The 6025-nt window shown below is 44.7% G+C and overlaps 1 pseudogene; it reads right to left on the bottom strand.

Annotated features, from left to right (window-relative positions):
- Positions 1–398: 398 nt before the first annotated feature.
- On the bottom strand, positions 399–516 carry LOC124561523 (annotated as a pseudogene).
- Positions 517–6025: the final 5509 nt, after the last annotated feature.

Here is a 6025-nt window from a genome sequence, read left to right as displayed (position 1 = left end):
GCACGGTTGAAGAAAATGATTACACAATTTTGAAAGAGGGGTTCTTTCGAAGTCCAGTGTGGCAGTTGACGCGACCTCTGTCGAAGATGTGGCCGCAACATCGCAGGAGTAGTCGAGCGGTTGCGTGCAAACATGCAGCGCACGAGGAATTGGCCGAACCTTAGACATTCCTACGAGCTAAACTAAAAAATAAACTCCTCCCGAACAGTCCATGAAGGCCCAAAGGTACCGACCGGCCGCCGTGTCATCGTCAGCCCACGGATGTGACTGGATGCGGATATGGAGGGGCATGTGGTCAGCACACCGCTTTCCCGGTCGTATGTCAATTTCCGAGACCGGAGCCGCTACTTCTCAAGTAGCTTCTCAATTTGCCTCACAAGGGATGAGTGCAGCCCGCTTGCCAACAGGGCTCGGCAGAACGGATGGTCACCCATCCCAGTGCTAGCCCAGCCCGGCAGCGCTTAACTTCGGTGATCTGACGGGAACCGGTGTTACCGCTGCGGCAAGGCCGTTGGTATAGCTGCGAGCAACGTGCATAAAATACTACAAAACATTCTGAATCGCTATTCACACAAAATCACACATGTCCAGGAGGTACTTACTGCTTACATGGCAGCAAGACAAATGTTTGCTCTGGAATTTCTAGCTCTCATGAAAGTGAACAATGAATATTCCTGCAAAATTCTGTGAACGGACGAAATCCATTTCCAAGGATAGCACTGCAGAATATGGGAAAACGGAAAGTCCAAAAGTCCATCAATCGGTACCACTTCCTCTGCAAAGGTGACTGTGTGGTGCGGGTTGACAGCGTCATTTATCGAAGGGCCGTATTTTTTCGAGGAGACGACTCCTGCAGGTCCGGTTACCTGTACCGTCACTGGTAAACGCTACGAGAGTCTCTTGCTCACGAACGTCATTCCAGTCCTTCAACAGCGTGGAGACGTGGGTAGTATCATTTTTGTGCACTATGGCGCTCCGTCCAACAGTGCACAGCCAGAGAAGCGCCTGCTGCGGAGGAATTCCGGAGATGCTAGAATTACCGGCCGTCATTTCCCTACAGCCTGGCCGTCCATACCACCCGTTCTTAATCCGTGTGACTTCTATCTGTGAGGTTATACGAAAGATGCTGTGTTCATTGCTCCAGTTACGAAAGTAGTAGCTGAACTGAAGACACGCATTGCGCAACGCATTCTGAATGTAACGCCCGAGACACTCCGATCTGTTGCGGAATATGCTTTTCCTCGATTTCAGCTTGTGGCAAAAAACTGTGGACAGCACACTGAACATGTGTTGCATCAGTCACACCACAATTTAGAAACCGATCTCTTTTTGCACTTTATGTGGTGTTTGGCCCCGGGACAGTTAAAAACCGATGTAATTTTTCTTTTTTTATGCGATTTTTTGCATCAGGAGAAATGAAAACCGATATCTTTGTGCTTTTATTAAAAACTGATCTTTCCCTTCCGATGTGGTTCGACATTGCCGTGGTGGATCGTTTAAATGGTTCAAATGGCTCTGAGCACTATGAGACTTAACTTCTGAGGTCATCAGTTGCCTAGAACTTAGAAGTACTTAAACCTAACTAACCTAAGGACATCACACACATCCACACCCGAGGCAGGATTCGAACCTGCGACCGTAGCAGTCACGCGGTTCCGGCCTGCAGCGCCAACCGCTCGGCCAGCGCGGGCGGCTGTGGTGGATCGGTTTACCTAACTAACTGTGACACAACTGCTGACTGGTTAATTCGTGGAGTCATTCACATCGAACAGTACGGATGGTGTACAGTGCAACTCAAATCATAGTCATCTTACTGTGATTCATCTGTCTTTTGGAGCCTACTTCATTTGCGTTAACACGCCCTCAGTGCCAACTACTGGTGAAATTATGGTTAACTATTTTTCCCATGACGTTTCCCCCTGCGTCAATAATACGCTGTTCAAATTTGGCATCATTCTGAGCAGTGGTTCTCTTTTTATACCGTTTTGGAACTGAAACTTCAATTATGGACACCACATATGAGAATATAGACTCAAAAAAATCGCTACTAATTGCGCAACTAAACGTGTTGCATTCTGCTTTCTGGTTCGCAACTAATATGAAAATTTCTTTCGTTTCTGCCCAAAAACACGTTGACTTACTGTTCTTGACTAGCTCAACAGGGTCCACTGCTTTTTTTTTCGACAATTTTCCTCTAGAATTACTTTTTAAAGTTAACTTCTTTCCGGACTGTCGTATTCTTGGTCTATTAAAGAATGTTCATTGCCCTCTGACTTAAAATACATTGTCACTCGGTGTCATTATTTCAAAAATCTGCGCTATTTTGGGAAATATTTTAACCGTTTCCTGCACTTTTTTTCATTTCAGCGTTCACAAAAAGATCTCACAACCCTGTCTTCCATCGTTACTTGTTAGAAACACACACACAAAACGTCAGAACCTTATTACGTATCCTTACATGCGTCCTTACTCATTCGTTAGCCTCTGCAAATAAATGAAAAGGAAAAGAAAAACTCACCACTTCGCATGTCAGGTCAAAGTATAACCCGACAGTCTCACTGCTATATGTACATTTGCATCTGAATGATGTCTACGACTTCTTGTGGCTGAGTATGGGATGAAAGCAGGGGACACGGTGAAAATCTGTACTGTGAAGCAATATAATCTTCTTGCATGACACCTGGATCTCTGAGCATGACGTTGTCATTCGACGTGCAGGTCTCGATCAACTCTTGCCTGGTATTACTCACCGGAATATTGCAGAGAGATTATCCTTGGGAAATACCCGTCATCAGCATCTTTAGACCCACATTCTTAGGCAGCAAGTGCTAATGAAGATTACGAACTTTCAGCATGCTGGAGTAGCTTGGGTCAGCAAATTCTGTTAATTGGTAGAACGAAACAACGGTCCAAAGTTGTCTGTATGCACTGTAAATGTTCATTGCATATTCTTGACATCTTCGGAAATGCCACTATCGACTATGTTATGATGATCTGAAGATGGGTCTCGGCAGGAAAATAGACATTGAATGAATAAAAAGTAAAAATTTGCAGCTTTGGACTGGTTTTTCGTTCTACTGAAGATTGCTTTGACCAATAGGGCTCAAACGGGCACTTCTTGCAGAACTCCTTCCTCCTACTACTGAGACTCACAACTGAGGCATTCAATAAGTAATACAACACTTTCTGAAAACAGGTTGGTTTTATTGAAGATTCCAATACACTATATTATTCACCACTCTTTTGGCTACAAACCCTCTTTTTCGGTACAAACTACGTTCAGTGCAACGATCTTAAAATCAGCTTAATGCGGGGTGGCTTTGTGCGCGCATGATATCAGTCTACTGATCAGATCGGAGCCAACGTCTTGCTGCATCAATAACATCACCATCACATACGTACTGCTTAGCGCAGAGAGCATACTTCATTGGGCAAAACAGATAGAAGTCGGGAAATGCGAGATCCGGGCTATAGGGGGATGAGGATGAACAGTTCAATGAAGTAGTGTGAGTTCCCAGCTGGCTCGCAGATGTGTGTGAGAGCTTGCATTGTCATGGAGAAGGATAAAGTGGTTTTCAATATTATTGCAACGAACACGGTGAAACCCTTTCTTGAGTTTCCTGAGGATAGCACAATACACGTCAGAGTTGATCGTTGCTCCATGACGGGGGACATCAGACAGAATAACCGCTTCAGACTACCAGAAGACCATCGCAATCACTTAACCGGCTGAGGGCGTGGTTTTGACGTTTTTCTTTTGAGGAGATTGCCACTTTGTTTCCGGTTAGAGGTAATGAACCAATTTTTCGTCGCCTGTAACAATTTTCGACGAAAAATTATTACGATCAACCTCGTAACGCGCAACCAGTTTCGCACACATGGCTCTTCATTGCAGTTTACGGTCATGTGTTAGGTGGCGAGGATCCCATCGGACACACCTTTGAGTACCCCAACTGGTGGACGAGTATTTCAGAACTACCAACAGAAATTTCCAATTGAGCAGCGAGGTGTTCGATTATGATCCGTCGGTAACCTCGAATGAGAGCGCCCGCATGTTCCAACATTGTTTGAGTGACAGCTGTGTGGCCGGCCAAGACGCGGGAAATTGGACAGGTTTGTTCGATTTTGTTGCGCTGATGACAGGCGCCCCGCCCAAAGACTCACCGTGGTTTTCTTCAGTGCCAGGTCTCCATAGACATTATGCAAGCGCCTATGATTATCTGCGATGCTCTGGTTTTCTTCCAAAAGAAACTCAGTGACAACTGTCTGCTTCGAACGTATTTCCGTTACAGGTGCCATTTTCACGGCTTACAGTGCCGCCATATATAGGAACTGCATCTACATCTGCATATACATCTACATGGTTACTCTGCAATTCACACTTAAGTCCCTGGCAGAGGATTCAGCGAACCATTTTCATACTACTTCTCTACCATTCCACTCTCGAATGGCGCGGCGCGTTGGAAAAAGGAACATCTAAATCATTCCGATCGAGCTCTGATTTCTCGTATTTTATCACGATGATCATTTCTCCCTACGTAGGTAGGTATCAAATAAATATTTTGGCATTCGGAAGAGAAAGTTGGTGATTAGAATTTCGTAAATAGATCTCCCCGCAAAGAAAACCGCCTTTGTTCCAATGACTGCCACCCCAACTCGCGTATCATATAAGTGACACTCTCACCCCTTTTGCGCGATAACACGAAACGAGCTGCCCTTCTTTGCACTTTCCGATGTCCTCCGTCAATCCTACCTGGTAAGAACCCCACACCGCGCAGCAGTATTCCAGAAGAGGACGGACAAGTGTAATGTAGGCTGTCTCTCTAGTGGGTTTGTCGCATCTTCTGAGTGTTCTGCCAACAAAGCGCAGTCTTTGTTTCGCCTTCCCCACAATATTATCTATGTGGTCTTTCCAGTTAAAAAAAAGTTGTTCGTAATTGTAATTCCTAGGTATTTAGTCGAATTGACAGCCCCTAGATTTGTGAGATTTAAAGTACACCCAGAATTTATCGGATTTCTTTTAGTACCCATGTGGATGACCTCGCACTTTTCTTTGTTTAGTGCCAATTGCCACTTTTCGCACCATACAGAAAGTCTCTCTAGGTCATTTTGTAATTGGAATTGATCGTCTGATGATTTTATTAGACGGTAAATTGCAGCGTGATCTGCAAACAATCTAAGGGGGCTGCTCAGATTATCACCTAGATCATTTATGTAAATCAGGAACAGCAAAGGGCCTATGACACTACCTGGCGGACCGCCAGATATGACTTCTGTTCTACTCGATGATTTATCGTCTATCACTACGAATTGTGACCTCTCTGAGAGGAAATCAGGAAACCAGTCACACAACTGTGATGATACTCCATATGCAAGCAATTTGATTAATAGTCGCTTGTGAGGAACGGTATCAAAAGCCTTCTGGGTATCTAGGAATATGGAATTGATCTGAGATCTCTTGTCGACATCACTCATTACTTCATGGGAATAAAGAGCTAGCTCTGTGTGCCGGCCGGTGTGGCCAAGCGGTTAAAGGCGCTACAGTCTGGAACCGCGTGACCGCTACGGTCGCAGGTTCGAATCCTGCCTCGGACATGGATGTGTGTGATGTCCTTAGGTTAGTTAGGTTTAAGTAGTTCTAAGTTCTAGGGGACTGATGACCACAGCTGTTAAGTCCCATAGTGCTCAGAGCCATTTGAACCATTTTTTGAACCAGCTAGCTGTGTTGCACAAGAACGATAATTTCTGAATCCCTGTTGGTTATGTATCAATGTCATTTTCTTCAAGGTGATTCATAATGTTAGAGTACAGTATATTCTCCAGAATCTTACCGCAAATTGAGGTCAGTGATATGGGTCTGTAATTCAATGGGTTACTCCTATTTCCTTTCTGGAATATTGGTGTGACCTTTGCTATTTTCCAATCTTTAGGAACAGACCTTTCGTCAAGTGAGCGGTTGTATATGACTGCTAAGAAAGGCGCTATTGTGTCTGCATACTCTGAAAGGAACCTGATTGGTATACCA

Source organism: Schistocerca americana, chromosome 1 (genome assembly GCF_021461395.2).
Source record: "Schistocerca americana isolate TAMUIC-IGC-003095 chromosome 1, iqSchAmer2.1, whole genome shotgun sequence".
In the NCBI taxonomy this organism is placed as follows: domain Eukaryota; kingdom Metazoa; phylum Arthropoda; class Insecta; order Orthoptera; family Acrididae; genus Schistocerca; species Schistocerca americana.
This window is presented reverse-complemented; position numbering and strand designations above follow the sequence as displayed.